Here is a 19,803-nt window from a genome sequence, read left to right as displayed (position 1 = left end):
CTGCAGTGCTGTAAATGTAATGTTAGGCAAGAGTTTAAAATTTAGCTAACTGCTAAGACAGAAACTGTAGATCAATCAGGAATTCTTCAGTAGCCCAAGGACACTGACAACGTAAACACTTGATAAACTTATGTGGTCAAATGTCTGCCCAGTAACGTGGCTCTGAGACTAGAACAAACCCTCCCTTCACAGCCCTCCAGATATGTGTAAACGCTCACCCCCACCCCACCCCTTTGCCTTCAGATAGCCATGAATAATTGATGTAATCAAAACAGTTTGATGCATGTGTTCTGGTCCTGTCACTGTCATGTTAAGTGCGTTTTCTGTCTCTGAAACAGTTTGTGTCTGTAAGAACAAGATAAATGCATATGAAGTGATAAAAGAAAGGTGTATATAATTGGTCACTGTAACCCCACACCTTTGAAGCTGTTTATCTTCCCGGTACTGTGAATAAACCCCCTTCAGTACTGTCTGTGCCTGCCTGATTCTTGGGGAAAAGAATCTTTTTGCCTCACAGTAGACAAGTCCTTAGTTTCACCTCAACTCTTAGTTTACAAGCAACTCCATTAATTTTTCATGATTAGTTTTTGTTGGCTTGCACTGAGGACTAATCCAAGGCACAGAACTCCATCTACTTGAACTGAAGAAGAACTCGGTTTAGTTTTCCTTTAGTGATCAGAAAGCCACCAAGAAGGTGGTGATGTGTATATTTCAAGAGCCTTTTTTATAAACAGATACTTCATATCTCTATTAAACACAGAATAAAGCAGCATAATCCCACTCAAAGGAATTCATTTATCTGTATAGGGCCTATGCCACATAGTTGAGCAAATCTGGAATTGTTACCTGGGGTTCTTTCAACCCAAAGCTCTTGGTAACTTTTACTCTGTGCGAGGTGGTGTCAGGAAATAAATCGGGGGAGACATGGCCGTCCGACCAATAGATGGCTGGCACAAACAGGACAACACGAGTGCTTTCATTTAAAGCTAAACTTTACTTAGTCTCAAGCACCTATACACACGTCCGCAACAGGTAAAACACCCGAACCCTTGATAAGTACCAAAGCTGAGTGTGGCTCTCAAGTGGCACAGCGGCAGCCCGTCTGCCGGTGGGAAATATAAGATGTATCCAGAGGGAGAGGCCAGTCCTGAAGAGTCCCATTACCTCAAACTTTTTCCCCTTATTTATACATTAGTAATAGAATGGCATGTCCCTTAAATCAAACGTGTTAAGCAAGCAGTTTCAATGGTCAAGCGAGAGGCTCCTTCTGATTATCGATTAACCAGGTGTGGGTTTTTCCAGAGTTTGCAGCCTTGCAGCCCCAACAGACGTTCCTGGGGCACATCCTGCTCTTCTAAGATGCATGTATCAGCAACTTCAGCACAGGTCTTATCAGGAAGGACGCAGGGTCAAGCTGCCCTCTCTGTGGCACCCAAACCCCCCCGTTCTCCTCCTGCCTTGGTTAAACTGAGACTGCTGAATGGCCAATTTACAGCCTGCTGACTTGGCTACTTTTAGCAACAAGCCATAGTGGTTTTAGACACTTTACTGGTTTGCCAAAGTCTCCCCGTACAGAATCATCCATTAGAGGGTCATGTGCATTAACGCGGGCACACACCTACACAGCCTCTAGTTCATTAAAGCATATGACAATTGCTTTTAACATTCTACACTATAGCACTCTTAGTTTACATTTATACTGTTATACCCTGATCCAGTCTGTCATGCTTTTACCATCTCCCCTCCTTCAAATTTCTGTCAAAATGCACTCTTCCCGTGAGCCTTCAAAACCTAATTCCTCTTGGTGCTCTGTGTGTGTGTGAGAGAGAGAAAATATGCCTGACCATTTGGCAGAGAGTAGAAAAGAAATAAAGAAAAGAAAAGAAGATAGAAAAAGTAGAGTAGAAAATAAATAAATTTAGAAAAAAAAAGCGTAAATCTGAAGGTGCGTCCAGATGTATGTCACCTCACTGCAGTCCTTGTTTTCCTTCCATCATTATCCATCCAAGCATTAATCCACATTTCTCTAGTAACTCGTCTCAGTTTAGGGCTGTGTTTCTCAAACTTGGGATGCCGCTTGTTCAGGGAAAGCCCCTGGCGGGCCGGGCCGGTTTGTTTACCGGCCGCGTCCGCAGGTTCGGCCGATCGCGGCTCCCACTGGCTGCGGTTGGCCACTGCAGGCCAATGGGGGCTGCGGGAAGCGGCGGCTGGTATGTCCCTTGGCCCGTGCTGCTTCCTGCAGCCCCCCTGCAGCCAGTGGGAGCTGCGATCGGCCGAACCTGCGGACGCGGCCGGTAAACAAAGCCAGGGGCTTTACCTGCACAAGCGGCATCCCAAGTTTGGGAAACACTGGTTTAGAGTATCAGCTCTGTGGGGCAGTGCCTTTGATCATCTATTTGCTCGTAAGGTGCATTCATATGTATGGCAAGATAGAAATATCTGCTCCAGGAGAGTGTAACTTTTATATTACATCTCATCTAACAAACTGGTATCACAGACTAAATATGAAACTATTCTTTAGAACTGAACTTTGTGGTTTTATGAGCAGGCGTCTCCTGGACTAACAAGCTCTTCGCATGTCAAATGCTAATTAAAGAGCTCAAATCTTTTTCCTGTTTCTGCTCTGCTATGGTTAAAATGTGTTGTAACATTGCTAGTCTAGTTTCACGTGCTCTGGAATGTGTAGCTGTCCTGTGCAACTACGTGGTCTTATTGTTTGGCAGAGACAGGTGGGATCTTACTGTTTGCAAAACTTGTGTAAGCAACAGTTGTGTTGCTTTTATCTCTTGTTACAGAAACCAGTAAGGTGTTTCTGCGTCTGCTTCCATCGTGAGAAGCAGGATTAGGAGGTAACTGTGGTTTCTTGCATTCGAAAGACTGCTGTTGAGAATACAAAGTAGGTTTTTGTACAGAATGTGAATGGCTTTTTGATGCTGTGTGATCCCAAGTGGCACAGTAATAGGTAGCCTCATCACTCTTGCTTATTTTCTTTATTGTCAGGATGCAGGTCGACTTGGAGAGCTGCTTCTTTGCCTCAGACTTTCCCTTCTCAGAATCCTGGTCAAAGACGGGTTTTCCAGATTAAAGATAGAGAATCCATTCCAGAGCTGCACCAGGTCTCTGTCGATACCAGTGTATATAAGCAGTAGTAAGGGCTATGCTAGAACTGCACGAATTGACTGTCATGTTTCTATCTTCTGCTTTGGTGACGGATAGTAGAGATTGTATTAGTACTTGGGCCTCTCCATCTTCAGAGAAAAGAGACAAATACCATTTAATCTGAAATAGAATGAATATGGAACATCTCCGATTATTGCTCAATAATGTGCCTGCATGTAGAAGCCTAGGGTGGAAAAAAGCAACTTACAAGACCAAACTACTGAAGCAACAAGAAAAACCTGCAATAGTAACATTCTCACTAAGTTATGATGAACCTGCTGCTGAAAAACAAAGGAATATGAATGTGATCTCAGAAGAAGGGAGGAGCTTGAGCAGAGGAAGTGACTGATAGGCAGATCTGAAGGTGAGAAATGTCCAGTGTGATGAGCTATTTCAAAGCAATATAGATTTGCATTTTTCCTCTATAAAAGTTCATAAGGCTGGACTTTAAGATAGGAACATCTCCTAAGCTGTCCCAGTTTCCCTTATGCTATCCTACAACTCTTCTCTGACTTCTCCCTTGTTTATAACTTTTTCAAAAAGAGAGTGAGATTTTTATAACAGTAGTTACAGGTACTGAGGTTCTCTCGACTTGTTTGTGTTGAGGGGAAAAATCAACAGATTTGATCAAGGAATAATGCTCTCGGCATGAAAAAGGCAACTAATATAACTTTTTCAAGCAGTGATGAAAATAGATAACTAAGGGTCTGATGCCAAGTCCATTGAAGTCAATGGGAAGTTCAATTGATTTCAGTGAGCTTTGGAATAAGTCCCAATTCCTAGGGAGAACTTACTCAGGAATTTTTCATCCTGTCTTAACTGGGAGTCCCATCAAGTTTATAGATCTGATAGAATTGTTGTCAATGAAAACAAATCAATAATCTCTCAAATACACACATTTTCCTTGCACTTAATTTGTCCCTTGCATCATCCAAACTCAGAGTTGCCTTAAGGATTAACTCTGTTTTCACCTAAATCAGTAGATTCCCATTGTTTCATAAGGGGTTCATATGCTGTTGGTGAATTCTGTTGCTATATACACCCTGTGAGTTTCCCTTTGGTTATCTGTTGGTGTCTATTCCCCTGACTCCACAAAGATATGTAACTTTTAGTGGGTGACCTTCATCTCTGTGCAGAGAGCCAGAAGGAGGTCCTTACACTGTTTTAACCCCACTTAAGCCCTATTTTGAGGGTTTAAGTGAGAAAGGAGTGCTACATAAGCCCCATCCTTGACCCTCTGCAAAGGGCTGAATTGAACCTATTAAACATTACAACGAACTATTCTATCTGACAAGTTTCAGAGCAGCAGCCGTGTTAGTCTGTATTCGCAAAAAGAAAAGGAGGACTTGTGGCACCTTAGAGACTAACAAATTTATTTGAGCATAAGCTTTCGTTCTATCTGAGAACTCCTTAAAATCTGTAACATTTTGAATGTACTTTGCAGACTATCCACAGAAACATAGCAACAAATATGGTACAAATATACCACATTTCCAAAGCATAAAAGCATAGTGATTAAGTGTATAGAAGGAGTGCTACCTGCACTTCCCCTGTTTATTTGGGGGGGGGAGGGAATGTACCCCCCCAACACAAACTTCTTATAACCTTTCTTTGAACAGATCTTGCCGGGGAAAAGAAGTTAGGGCCAGATCCGTAAAGGAATTTAGGAGCCTGAACTTGAGAAACTTGATCTGAATTCCAAGGATTTAAAAATCATAGTTTGTACCCAGGCAGCCATTTTCTAATCATGAGACCAGGAATGAGCTCACAAAGAGGGCTGTACTGGATGTGGATGAGTGTGGACATTTAAATGAGACTGAAAGCCTCCCACTGGAATTCTTGATGATGATAAATTGTCTGAGCCCTGCCTCATTAATTAAGGGTTAACTTACCTCTGACTCTTACGGGGATGTACAAGGGAGAGGAAGGTTTTAATTTGACTCGCATTAATAATCTCATTGACTGAAGTGGATTTATTCAGGAGAGATTGTTTTCAAAATTGACTCCTCAGGTCGTCTGATAATGCTCCATCTTCCTCTAGCTCAGTTACTAGAATTGAATTTTTTCTTATTTCTATGTAATGCATTTGCTGTGCACTTATATTCATACACGTTTATATCCTGTTGAATGGCCGTTACAGAATTTTATCACAGAGTTCTCTGATTTTATTTTTACTTTTTAGTTTATATAGAAACATGCAGTTGTAGGATAGAAACACCGTAATGAATGATGTAAATATACAATATTCCCGGTCAAATAATCTTGCCTCTGAAGAATTCACATCAGTTTGTTTATATATTAAATTAAAACTTGGAAATATGGGCCCAATCCTGCTCCCATTTATGTCAATGACAAAGCTGTTACCAACTTTCATAGGAGCATGCTGAGGCTGTAAGGGTCAAATCCAGCCCTCTCTTTGGCATCTGAAGAGAGCTCCTTTACAAAGTAGTAGTTCAGTTCCACTGCAAAAGGCTGAGTGACAATCTGGGGTGAGAGGGTGCGCGCATGTGTGCTTGCCTGATCAAAAGCCCATTGAAGTGGCTGGGAGTTCTTCCACTGACTTCATGGGGCTCTGGATGAAACCTGACAAGGCCTATCCTGCAAGGTGCTGAGCACCTTCCTCTCCCATTACAGGCAACAGGAACTCACAAGGCCAGGGCCTTAATGCTTTAAATCCCACCAAAGTAAAAAGCAAATCCTTTTAGATTCCTAACACTAAAGTGGGGAAAGATTCTTCTGCATGTTTTTGGGGTTTTTTGTTTGTTTTTTTTTACAAAAAAGCTTATGACAATAATGGTGAAGTAATTGGAATCCAAACCTGCAAGATATTTAAACAGCAATTTGTTGGTTTCCTGTCTTGATAGTGAAGCAGCTGAAAAGCGACACATCCTGTTTTGTTACAAAGGATGTTTGTGTTATGTGGGTGGAAAAAATGTGCTGTGTGGACTTATTTGTGAAAATACAAGATGTCTTGAGAATAACAAGGGATTAATGGTTCAGTATTTAATTCAGCGATTAAATGTCATTGTCCCTGGCTTTATACATATCAAATGGGTTTGTCTTCCTTCACCATTTGCTCCATGCTACAGAAGGGAGCACATTCTGAAAAAAGATTAGCAGCTTAGATATCTCAAGTCTCTTTACGTCCAGGTCCGTGTTCCAAATCTTGCTAAAGCTTTTTGAAAATTCTGTTTTTCTGAGGAATGTATTGGGAAAACTTTGCATTGAGAACTGGATCATATTTTTTTAAATATATATTATTGCCACTGTAATGATCAAGAGAGTAGAAAGAAAAAACACCCAACTGAAGTATGAAATCTTAAGTCTTTCTTAGTTACTGTATTGTGTACATAAATCTACTAAAAAATAAAAAACTTTGCTCATACAGAGCTTACCCTGTAAAGCACCTGAAAGTGCTAAGGTCTCCCAACTCTCATTAATTTCTATAGAAGATGAATTCACCCACTATCTTTAGAAATTGCTTAGGATCTTTCAGAATAGATCAACTTTCATTTTGAAGATCTCAGAGTGCTTTAATCAGTCTTCCTTACTGATATGGAGGATGGAGTGAACAATACATTTAAAACATTTGCATATGATCCAAAACTGGGTTGAACTGCAGCCGACAGTGAGGACAGAGAAAATATGCAAAACTTAGAAAATCAAGAAAACTTCCTGACTTCTCAGTCAGGCTTTGGAATCATCTCCCAAAGAACATGATGGAAGCCCCATTTTGGAGATCTTTACAAATTATTTTCTAGGGTTTTTCGTCTAGTCTATTTTTAACGAACAATCCTGCATTGGCAGAAAGATGGACTGGATGCTGGACTCCATTTCTAATCTTTATGATTTTATGAACCTTAACTACATGTTAATGAATTCTTTGGAAATAAATATGCAAGTACCACACTTCTGTAAATGTCCCAGGTTCGTGATTTGTTGTGGACCAGATGGTTTCCTTAACATACATACCAAGAACTTGAATGGATATTAATCTATATTGGACATTCTGAACAGTGTCTGTAAGTGACATTCACATGTATGGCTCTGTAAACTATATGTGATGATTTAGTACCATTTACAATCCATTGATAGTAACGGGAGCCCCATACATCAATTAATATAATATCCAGTTTAATTTGCTTATTTGTAGTGATAATTAAAGATTCTGTCAAAGCTGTTTGATGATGAAATGAGGTACCAGAGGACATAAGTCTGAGCCAAAGCCTATCCATTCTCAGGACAGGCTGGAATTCCAGGAACCTAGGATAAGGTCCATTATAACAGAGTAGAAATTAAATACATGGCTAGAGGGAGGTACTGTACTTCTGTGAATGTAATTCTGTACTCCCAGAATGGCTCCTGAAGGCCACTCCTAGCAGGGCACAGGATGTAAATGTACTAAGTTGTAGTGGGAGCAAAACAAGCCACTAGCTGACCCCAGCACTATGGGGACACAGAGATGGCATCCAGCCACCTTTGTCACCAAGCTCAGTCTTGCACAGATTGCAGTGCAGATGGATGTGAGCATTGGGCCCTTTTCCATGGGACGAAGCCCCCCACGATTTCCTGTGCCCTTCTCACATTTAGAATGAAGAACTTGTAAGCTACAAAGATTTTAGCTGCTGCTTTTGTCTTAACTCCTCGAGCATGGCACAGAGGTACACTGAGAGGAACCAAGTTAGTTATCTTATGTACGGCCATTGAAACTGAGTAGAAAACTCCGGTATTCTGTGTACACTACAGCTCCAGCCATGGATATGTGCTGAAAATTCCCAGTCGAGGTGCAAACTGCTGTTTTTGTTCCAAATTAGAAAATGTCTTCCCCTCACCTTCCCTATTCACTTTGCTCCCGTCTCCAGATATTTATTGTCCCCATCCCATTCTCCCTCATTCTCTCACTCCCCAGTGTCTCTGGTCACCATTGCTTTGTGACGTCAAATGCAGTGACTGTTCAATCACCTCTTCTGCCTTTTGAGATGTAGTCAGCACTGGTAGGCAGTAACTGGATGTCAGCTTTGTGCCACCCCATAGGTAAATTCCCTCTTCACGGGCTGAGGCAAATCCCTACACAACTTGGGCTGGCCGAACGGGAGTTCACACTGGCCCTGGTTTGGGACTGAGGTTATTCCTGTTCTGTAGGCTGGCGTGCCTGGGTGGGGACAGGGCTCAGCCTGTTCTGTAGCAGTAATAATAAGAGAGTTGAATCCCACAAACAGAGCTGTGGTGGTTTTTTGTGCAGGGTTGCAGGAAGCTTGTGACACTGTGTAACATCCCATGTGGCACAGTAATAGCAGCCGCTATCTGTCTCTTCCAGCTTATGCACCAACAAGATGCAGGTACTTTGTCTCCCATAAGCTAAGAATTTATCCTTGGGGAAGGCTGCCTCTCGCTATAACTCTGACCCAGAGAGAGTGAGGTACAGCAGCCTGTGTGGGGCCTCTCCAGCTGGGGCTCGGTACCAGTGGATGTAGGTAGAGTCCGATCCACCAAACACCTTGCAAGTGAATTTGGCAGAGCTGCCTTGAAGTGGCTGCTTTGTGACCGAGATCTGCTCCTGCTCCAGGTGAATGGCCCACAGAACAGCTGGAAGGCAAAAAGAGAGAAAGCAGCCATGAGGAGACAGCACCTAGACACATTTCCCTCTTCAGAGAGCAGTAACATATACATGGCCTTGCAACCTGTAAGTTCTTGAGGAAGGCACATGGGCTTAATTATCCATTGCTTTGCAGTTTGTATAGCCATTTATGTAAATGTGAGGGCAAAATGGGTAAAGCCTCTCTCTAGTGAGTGAACAATCAATTTCTGTTTAAACTTGGGGAAAGATGGTGTGAACAATTACACAAGGTACAGGGCTGTGAAGAATCAGATCCTTTATCTGTGAGAAACCATCCAGGATTATGAATCCCAATTTCCCCATTTTCGTACATCAGTTTTATTTCAGTACAGTGCTACTGGTTTCATTGGGATTGCCTCAGTATTAAACTCTGTTATTACACTGGAGATTTAGGCACATGTTGCGGTGTGTGTGTGTGTGTGTGTGTGTGTGTGTGTGTGTGTGTGTATATACATATATATAATATATATTGTTAACAATAAATAAGAGAGAATAAAACAATTAACTATAGTTAATGTGTCCAGTAAACTTACCAGGGAAGAAGCAAGCAAAGAGGGCTTCCAGACATCCCACCATGTCTCCATAGCTTGTAGCAGCTTTTCAGGAGGGAAAGTTATCGAAGTTAATGGTGCTCAATTTTATCAAAAGAAAAATACTGTTACCCTGTTACCAGTCCTGACAGAAGAAAGCAAGACATGAAGTTATTGCTTCTGTTCTTACTGTATTGGCTAGTTTCCTGTTGGGTTGGGGGTGAGGAGAAGGAGGGAGGGAGAGTGAGTGAGTGTGTGTGTGAACCACTAACCATTTTAGGTTCTCAGGTCCAGATCCAGTGATTCAGTGATTAGGATGATTTCAATGTAAGTTAGGAGATTAAATACCTCTGAGAATTTTGGCCTTAGTGCATTCTCCTCCCATGGAAAGAGACATCCATGTAGTGAATTGTAGTGCACACTCCCACCATTAATGCTCTGTGGTTAAGGCACTAAACTAGGACTCGGGAGGTCTGAACTCAGTTCACAGCAATGCAAAAAGCTCAATGCATGACCATTGCCAAGTTACTAAGAGCCTGATTTTCAGAGGTGCAAAGTACCCACTGCTTCTTTCGAGTTCTGCTGGAGAGAAAAGTGCTCAGCTCTTCTTGGAAATCTGACTCCTAGTTCTCATTTTACAGATGGAGGACAGGAGATTATCATTTTCTTTTATGTCTTGTCTATTTAGACTGTAACCTCTTTGAGGCTCTCGCTGTGGTCTAGAGCTTCTAGCATAGTGGGACCCCTCTTTCATCTGGGGCCTGTAGGTCCCAAATCATGAAAATAACAATTTTACCATTATAGTGGAAACCAAAGGCCCTAATCAGGATTAGGGTCCCACTCTCCTAGGTGGTGGTCAGATGTGCAAAAAGGCATGGCTCCTGCCCCAAACAATTTACCGTCTAATAAGAAAGTTATATCCCTCTCCTTCCATCCTTCATATGGAATCAAATAAACATGAATATGTCATTTGTAAAACTCTTAGAGCAGGGAGTATTTTATCACATGATTATACATTTCCTAGCACAGAGGTCTCCATCAGTTTGGGTGCTACCTCAATAGAAATAATATTACTATATTTACATTTTAAAAATGTAACTAGATAAAAAATTTCTTGTTGCAATTAAAAGAAAGAACTGAAGCACTTGGGTGTTCAACAGTTACATATGCAAAGAAAGAAGCAAATAAAGCTCCATAGAAACTGGGAGATGCAAAAAGCAGGCCCTTCTCTGATGTCCTCAGTGCTGTCAGAGTCCACATTACTGTGTTCAGTGCTCAGATACCATGGTGATGGACATTTTAGGAATGCCTTACTCAGACAAACAGCTACCTAAATAGATTGGATCAAAAATAGCTATAATATAGAAAGATCACTGAATTACCAATGTAACATAAAATAGATGTGCAGCCAATCTGCTCATTAGTCATTTGGTAACTGGCAAGGAAACTCCTCATGACTTCCTGGAAATATGAATGCCCTTCTCTTGTTTGGTTTGAAGAGCTTGAAACTTGTCAGTTGTACTGCTTCTCTTGCATTAATCCATTGAGGGCTTCTCTGGGTGTGTATAACGTGCAGTAAAGTTAGTTCTGTTACGTTTCATTGTCTACTCTCGACCGCTGCTGCCATGGCCACAAAATTCCTGCATCCTGTGTGTACTAGTGCGGAGGTTCTCAACTTTTTTTTTTTCCCCTGAGGTGGGGCCTCCCACCCCCATGCTATTAAAAACTCCATGGTCCTCTTGTGCCACAACAAGTAGGTTTCTGCATATAAAAGCCAGAACCGGCATTAGGGGTAGCAAGCAGTGCAATTGCCTGGGGCTTTATGCCACAGAGGCCCCCAGGAAGCTAAGTTTCTCAGGCTTTGGCTTCAGTCCCAGGTGGAAGGGGTCAGAGCCCCGGGCTTCAGCCCTATGCTGTGGGACTTCAGCTTTCTGTCCTGGGCCCCAGTGAATCTAACACTGGCCCTGCTTGGCCGACCCCCTGAAACCTACTTGCAGCCCCCCAGGGGTCCCTGGACCACTGGTTGAGAACCACTGTACTAGTGCACCCACCATTGCTGAGTGTGAAACTGGGGCAAAACTGGTTCTACAGCCTTGTCTGTGTTAGTGTAATGCCATGTCCCTGAGTGGGTTGTTGGGATCTGGGAGTGAAAGCGTGAGCTCAAAGAGCTAGCAATATTAGCTAAGGCTGTAGCAGGCTATTCAGTCTCTTTCTGTTGCCCAACCATGGCTAGTGGGAGATAAGAGCATCACACTAAGGGGGTTCAATCAGCATATCTCCGTACCTTTGTCTATCATTGTTCACTTGACCAGCAACGTTGCAGATACAGGGATGGTGACAGCGGTAGGAGAGAGAGAGCACAGTGGATGAGGTGTTTTTACTCTGCATAATTTAGATCTGGTTTGAATAGGGTTAAACAGTGAGATAGTAAATGCTCCTGTACCCCGTGTATGCTAGTACTCCGATCATTGCTAAAAACTCTCAGTGGAGATGAATTAAGTGACTTGCTGATTGTGAGCAAACTAGAAATTCTCTTCCCCCTCGTCTTCCCCATTCACTTACCCCAAATCCTCTGCAGTCTTTCATCCTCCCCACCCTGTTGTGTTTTATTCTCTCCCCCCAAACCCCCATCATTCTCAAGTCTCCTCTCTTGTGATGTGATTATTTAACAATTGCTTGGTCTGCCTTTAGAGATGGAGCCGGTATTGCTAGGCAGACACTGGGGAAGTTGGCCCAGTGCCACTTGCTAGGTAAGCCCCTCCTCCTACTTCCTGGGATGAATGGACATCAGCGTGGGTGGGTGGAGCTGGGGCAGGAGTCATTTGCTAGGCGGGGTGTGTGGGAGAGGCTGTCTGCCCTAGAGAGTGGGCTGAGGGTGGGGCTTGGTGAGCTCTGCTACAGCAGTAATGTGAGAGCTGAGCCCAGCTTCCCCAGGATGTGGCGTGTGTGTGTGTGTGTGTGTGTGTGTGTGTGTGTGTGGTTTTGTTGTTCTGTGCAGGGCTGCAGGAGGTTTGTGGCACTGTGTGTAATCCCATGCGGCACAGTAATAGTGGCCGCTGTCTGCCTTTTCCAGTTTATACACCATCAGTCTACAGATGTTGCGGCTTTGAAAATAGGCAGTGAGTTTCTCTTTGGAGAAGCCGGCCTCCCATCTTGGGTTAGAGTCTGAGTAAGAAAGGTAGAGCAGCCTCTGCGGTGCCCCTCCAGCTGGGGCTTGGTACCAGTGGATATAGGTAGAGTCTGACACGCCAGACACTTTGCAGGTGAATTCAGCAGTGGTGCCCACATATGGCTGCTTTGTGATGGAGATTGGTACCTGCTCCAGGTGTATAGCCGATAGCACAACTGGAAGGCAAAAGGAGGGTAAGGAGCAATGAGAAGACAGCAGCTAGAAATAATCCACCTCGATGGAGTAGTAATGTCTATTCCAGTGGGCTGAAGGGACATTGGGGTTGCTTCTCTGCTGCCTTTCACCTTGTATGTTCATTTACAAGTGTGCATAGTCAGGGTAACATGTTTAAATTTCTGCCACAGGTGTGAGTGAGAGGACAAGTCTGATCTTGGAATCTTTTCTCTCCCAGGCACAGATGTCAATGACTGCACAAGGTGCAGGGCAGTGGAGAACTGCGGCCCTGGTCTGTGGATTATCTGTAAAGCTCCATACGCACTCAGGAGTGGTAAGACTCCAATCTTAATTCATTGGTTTCGCTAGGGTTGCCCTGGAATAAAACTGTTGTAATTCTGGGGATCCAAGTCCACAATGCTACATATTTAACTAACAATAAATGATAAACAGAACTGAGTTCAACAAACTTACATGGCAAGAGGCAAGCGAAGAGAATTTCCAGAACCCCCATCATGTTTCCTGGAATTGCTCTGGCTCCTGAGGAGAAATAAAAGCACAAGAAGTCAAGGCTGCTCAGTCTTGAGCAACAAATACTCAAATGCTGAAAGAAAAAGGTGGGAGCAGGCTGCCCAGTCCTGAGCAGAAGAGATGAGGTGCTGTCGTTCTCACTGTATCAAAGAGTTTCCAATTTATTTAAGAGTGCGAGAGGGGACACGTGTCAGCCCAGGGTGTGAGCCACTAACCAAAAACAAACTGCTCACTGCATTCTCTTCACCCTGTAATAGAGAACTACACAGTCAAACATCTTGATTAGTTGAAGCATACAAATTATAAATAGTTAATGTTAAAAGAATTCTTAGTCAGTAAAACTGGAAGGGCCAAACCATGACTGACTTTCAGAAAGACCACACCAGATCCCTGCATCGCAACAGGCAGGAGGTGCTGTCACTGGAAATAAAACACAAACTCATACCTTCTTGGGAACATCACTGTCTGCTCACATGCTTCCTCCTTCCCTTTTTTTTTCCAAATGAAACGTAAGACAAAGGTCATGTTAACTTCCCATCATTAAAGATCCCATGGAACCTTTTATAAGAGTAGGAGCCTATGCCCAATGTTCAAAGTATATATGTTCCTAACTCCAGTTGATTTCAATTGGTGTTAGACACCCATATATCTGGAAGATGTGGGCCCTACTGTCTTTGTCAAATTCCAATTTGAGTACTTCCATTCAGCTCAACTAAACTTCCCCCTGGAGTTTCAGTTGGAGATGGTGTAATCCTCGCTTCCTCTCCAAGGTCTTGTGTAGGCTCATTACATTTCACCCCTGAGACAGCTGCATTACAATATAGATAGGCTTGGAAGGATTCGATTTTAACTGGTAAATGTTGATTTCAGTGTGTATGGGAGGGGGAGGGTGTATGTGTGTATACATACACACACCCACCCACCCACCCACCCCACAGTATTTCCATTAATGATAATCTATTTACAGATAGATAAAGTAAGAGAAGTGCTGCTTGAGAACTTCTTAGTTTGATTTAAGGATATTTACTTTTTATTTTGACATGCGATGTCGACAAGATGTATCTTAACAGTTACAAAGCGTTAACATTTTGAATCTGAACATCTACTGTCACTAAATAATTGTCTGACTCCCCTATAATTTCCTGCAGCTGTAAAAATTAAATTGATAAAATTGCTGAAAAATAAACATTGATATTAGCTGTCACAGTTACAAACGAATAAAAATTGAATTATTCCAAGCCTAAATCTAGGATGAAGTGAGTCCTGGATGTAGTGTATATATCAAGTTAGTAAAGGTGCACCACCCACTTGAAACACACTTTGAAGATGCTATGCCTACTATTGGCCCAGAGCATCCCCTCCTCTGGGAAATCCATGCACAGGAGCTCAAGGAGAGGATGTCCCTCTAAAGATGCCCTCACTGAATTTCTTGCACATTATCCATTTGGGGAGAGGGGGGGAAACCATATGGAAACAGCTATGGGGCCTGCCTGTCTCCAGGCTGAGAGGGGCTTCCCAAGGTTCATTATAGGAGAGGCAGGGCCATTTGATTGGAGTTGTGCCTTTACCTCGGTCCCAAGCAGCCCTCCCCTCAGCTCCCTGGTAGTGCCATTCTATTGAACTCTGGGAGGCAAAAAGGTGGGTTATACACAAAATGGCACAGGCTGGAGCTAACGTGAAATCAGACACTATTCTGCATTTCCATTGCCCTGATAAAAGAGCCAGGATTATAGAGGAGAGAAAGAGAGAACTTGCTTATTTGGGTTGTTGCTACCCTTTCCTAATTCTCTCCTTCCTTTTCCTTTTCTCCCTTCCCCGACATATGATGCTAGACAAATAAGGCTGTGTGTAAACTATGTTGCTGAATACTGACTTATGAAAAGTGCTTTATGTGGGAGAGTCAGTTTGTGTTATATGTTTTGTGGAACTAAAAGGGTCATTATCAGACAGATTTGAGCCAATATTTGGGGGTCAGCTGCTGGGTAAAAAGTGGGGAGGAGGGAGTTTTACATACTCTAATATGAATAAAATGAGAACAGTTTTGTTTGTTGTTGTTCTTTTGCACTGTTTGCAACTCAAACATTGCAGCTTGGGGCCAGGGCCCGTAAACCAAGAAGTGAAACTAAGTAATTTGTGTTCCTTGTCCAAGTGGAAACAAACAGAAAAAGTAAATCTAAGAAAACTGGGAACATAAATTGGGTTTATGGCTGCTTTGCATTGCCAAAGTAGTGTGACGCTCTCTGAGCGTCAGAGTGAATTGGGCAGTAGATTTAAACCTTTTTTTCATTATTGTGAAATGATTATTTGAGTTACTTTTTACCTGTTTCAAATAAATATCACACTGTTTTTTCCCTGACAGTGCCCCTTAAACCAAGTCAGCTGTATGCTGCTAGTTATTCATTGCAGAATTGCTAAGGGGAGAGTGTATGGTTTGATTTCTGGTGTATGTTTTAATATGCATGTGTTTCCCAAGGTGAGTTGCTATAATGTATGATACTCAATGTGCATTGAGTAATATACTTTTATCTTTATTTGTCTGCGGGTCTAAATAGCCAGTTACTGTACATGCAACAAATTAATCTTCTGCTACCCCCTCGTGGTGATAAAGGAGTAAAACTCTTGGGAATCCGTTTGAATAGGCTAGTACTGAAATATGAAGAGAGGTGGTTTCTCTAACGGTAGCTGACAATTTTCTGTTATGTTACATTATATCAAGCACTCTTTCTTTAGTGATTTTTTTTAAAAGACATAGATGAAGTGATTTTTTTTTAGTGCACATTCATGCCAGGAAAGTACATGAAGAATGAAGTTTGTAATTCCAGTGTTGGGAAAGTGCTGTACCCGGGATAGAGGAGATCCTATTGTGAAATATGCACAGACCACTATAGGCCAAATTCTGACTGCATTTACAAAGATTCAAGACCACTGCTGGTACTGGTGTTGCCTGTATGTAACTGGTGTCAGAATTTGGCATAATTCTAATGAGCTGGTAATTGCACTATACATCCAACAGTGATATTCCTGTAGCTGACATTATTTTCTAGAGCAGATTCTGCCCTTCATTACAGCACATGTTCATCACCATTGATTTCAAGACAATGATGTAATTTTGAGTAGAATTTGACCCCAGTGTTCTATTCTTCTGTAAAACACCTTGTTTACAGGATGTGTGCCAGCATCTCCTTCCTGATCTATAATGGTGGTGGTGGTAGTTTGTTATAAAATACATATGCGTCTTGAAAACGTGTTAACATCTTCTTTTACAGGGTGACTTACCTCCTGCAGAGTACTGGCATTCTATCTACTCCTGTAGGTACGATATACACAAATGAACATGGAGCTGAAGCTTAGACTAACCCTGAGTATTTCAGTGCATGTTAGGCGTAGTGACCCATGGCCCCCAGGGGACTTCCAACAGCTGGGGATTGTTAGGCCCAGGGTGCTCCTGCCATGTCTATTTTCTCCCAGGAGCTTTCCCATCGTGAAAGGGGGGGGAAGGTGGTGATGGTGGCAGCGCAGAAGTGCCATGCTGGGGCTTTACCACCCAGGGGTAGTTCTTTCACAAGGGGAATCCAAGTCTGTGGGTGCATTGTGCCACCCAAATAGTGTGAAGTGGTGGAATAGGTCCTCTTGTGTGTGGAACTGTGCATCTTCTTCTCTTGCAGTCTTAATTATATGTTGACGATGAAGCCAAAGCAAAGCTGTTGTATTATTCAGGGTTCACAGCTCTGCTTTTGAAGGAACAGCAGGTCTTCAGCATTATTACTATTTTTCAGGCAAATTAAATGCATTTCAAGGGCTGGGAGAGCAGAGCTGGTGCCACAGCTCTACCTACCTCATCAGCCCTCAGAGCGTCACTCCTTTGTGACAGAATTATTAATTTCCACCTGGGCAATACGGCTCTCTCCAGCCTCAGAAGGTTCCACTTTCCATGGCCTCCAAACCCCTCTGTAGTTCTCTGCATCGCTGGTGGTTGTAGATGGACTGAAACTGTGTGCCCTTCTACCTGCTAACCCTTCCATTGGTGCTGTTAGAACTGCTTTAGAACTTTTTCACCAGGATTTCTCATGCTGAGAATCCAACCATACAGTATTATTGCCTTCCAAAATGACTTCAGCTTTGTAGAATTTCATTCATTGAAACTGCATCCCCTTTAATCACAGAAAACCTTCCATATAGAGTGTGTGTGTGTGTGTTTCTCACTCACTCTTCCCTTCCAGTGATTTAAAATGTTGGCTTCTTCACAAACAGAGGAGAGATTAGCTTATTTTAAATGCTGATGATGAGCCGGTGTACACAGCAAGCATCCACAGTGCATTTGCATGTGGTCTGGATATGGGTGACTATTCAAGACCTGTACATTTGGGAAGACATTGAGTCCAAATACCTGGAAGAGCTTTACTGTGTGCACTGGTACCTGGATTGTTACATCCTACAATTTCTGCCCCTACTGGTTCATTTCAAATGAAGTTTGATTTTTAAAATTCAGTGTTCCCTGTAACTAAAGAAAAACTTCATATTTTGAAAGAACACAGACTAAAGGCTATTCGTTTTGTATAATACGCTGTCACCTGCTTGTTTGTATCAGGTTCATTCCAATCACTTGGACTGCAAGAAGCTACTAAACTGGTTGCCTATGTGACCAGCAGAGTGCATAGCAGAGATTGCATAGTGAATGGTGCTGGTTATAATATTGTTAGTGCCTGACCAACATAGTTTTAGTTGTGTTTATTTCCTATAATCACATGGGTCTGTTGTGGTGGTATCTTTCTATTCCATGCAACAATTTGGCTTTATATAAGTGGACTGTTGCCCCCTTACTAACATTCAGTGGCGGTGTTTTAGTTGCTAGCTCCCAATACTAAAAAGGGGGAAGGGTCAATGGGGAATCAGGACCCTGAGACTGCCAGTCCCCAGGAACAATGGGGAGAGGCCAAAGCTCCACGTCAGCCTGAATGACAGGGCAGGCAGGCTAATCAGGGAGTCAGGAGGCCAGGGAGTCCTGTCCTGCGTGTGAGCTGGATTTCTTGGATCAGACAGAGTGGGGCTGAGCTAAGGAGAAAGCAGGGGCCCAAGCTAAGCTGGGGAGCAGAGTTGTGCCAGATCCAGAGGGACCAGAAAAACAGCCCAGAGGGAGCAGACCCTGTTCTGGGAGCAGAGCTGCAGCAACCAGAACCAGATGGGCCAGAAAAGCAACCAGGGAGCTGCAGGCAGAGCAGCAGCAGTGCTAAGATAGAGCTGGTGCTGGAGCAGGCCGGAGCTGGGTGCAGTGTGCAGCTGGGGAGAGCAAGGGGGACCCTGGGCAGTGGGCCCAGCACAGGGAGACACCTCAGCCAAGAGGCTCTGCAGGCCAGGCTTGGATCGTAACCCCGACAGGGCAGGGGCGACACTGGGAAGAAGGATCCTACCACTTAGAGCCTGAGAGCGTGTGGCCACCACCAGAGCAAGTGTCCAACCTACAGCATCCCTGCAGCGCAGCCAGGGCCTGAGAAGGCGGCCTGGGACTTACAAGGAACAGAGTGAACTGCCCTGACATTCCAGAGACACTGTTCGTGATGTTCCCTGCCACAGAGCGGGGTGATGTGTTTCCTTTCACCTTTCCCATTTTTCCTTATTTAATCAACAATTAATTTTAAAAAGAATAACTTGCATTTGCTTTACCTTGTATGTAATGGTCAGTGGGTCAGAGAAGTGCCTAGTGCAGAGAGAGTACCCTGGAGTGGGGACACCTTAGCCCCTCTCCTAGGTGACCACAGCAGGGTTGGGGGTCGAGCCCCCCCAGGAATCCTGGGCCCAGCCTTGTTGGGGTTACGAGGACTTAGAGGGCAGGGAGGCCGCTGGGTAAAGGAAATTGGAGTGAGGACTCAGCTCCTTTCACTAGCCCACTTCACCGGGGTAGTGCAGAAGCCAGGAAAGTTCCCCACAACAGGGGGACTATTCCCCTGCTTACATTTACTTATTAAGTAACATCTTCCTGTCATCAGTGAGTGATTGCTTTAAGCAAGTACTGCTGGATAATCAAATCAACATTGATACTGGTGTTTTTTTAAAATACAAATAATTTTGTTCTTGAGCTTTTGATGAACTTAACCAGTAAAAAGCCAAACCAGTCTCAAAGGGTGTGGTGTAAATAGCTGAGTTGTGTGCGGTGGCAGCGTGAGGGCCAAGGAATCTGGTTCAAACACTGGGGAAGCAGGTGAACCAGGGAGGGGGAGTAGTGTTGCTCCTGTGATTCCCCTACCTGTGCTGGGAGGAGCATAGAGGGGAGGAGTGGGAAACTAGCAGCCAAGGCCTACTCCCTTGCCTGCCCCATTTGATTAAGTGAAAGGCACCGTAATGACATTATCCTCTATGTTTTTGGGCCCTGATCCAGCCAGGTACTTAAGCACATGCCCACCTTTAAGGACTGAAGTCAAAAGGGACTGTTCATGTGCTTAAAGATTAGCACTTCAGTCAAGCAATCAATGTCTCTGAACTGGATGCTGTGCAACCCTATTAGCACAGGTCTGTGTCCTGAACAGTTTACCCTCCCCCACCTCAGAGCTGATCTCTGGGGAGAGGAGGGAAGGCAAATGGACATCAAATTTATTTATAAAAATTAATGTAAAAGGTAAGGGCTGAAG

At 43.5% G+C, this 19,803-nt stretch overlaps 1 long non-coding RNA gene across 3 annotated transcripts in view; it reads left to right on the top strand.

Moving 5' to 3' along the window:
- Nucleotides 1-19,803, top strand: part of LOC122458892 — a 70,243-nt gene that overhangs the window by 34,433 nt on the left and 16,007 nt on the right. Inside the window, exons 1-2 of one of the 3 annotated variants that reach the window (XR_006279199.1) lie at nucleotides 2,400-3,523; nucleotides 12,888-12,983. The exons of the other annotated variants lie outside the window; for them this stretch is intronic. This is a non-coding gene — a long non-coding RNA (uncharacterized LOC122458892). Of the gene's footprint in view, nucleotides 1-2,399; nucleotides 3,524-12,887; nucleotides 12,984-19,803 lie in introns of those variants that run through there. 3 annotated transcript variants of the gene reach the window in all.

Source organism: Dermochelys coriacea, chromosome 2, assembly GCF_009764565.3.
Source record: "Dermochelys coriacea isolate rDerCor1 chromosome 2, rDerCor1.pri.v4, whole genome shotgun sequence".
Classification (NCBI taxonomy): Eukaryota; Metazoa; Chordata; order Testudines; family Dermochelyidae; genus Dermochelys; species Dermochelys coriacea.
The sequence above is the reverse complement of the archived record's forward strand: the minus strand, read 5'-3'. Positions and strand labels throughout refer to the sequence as shown.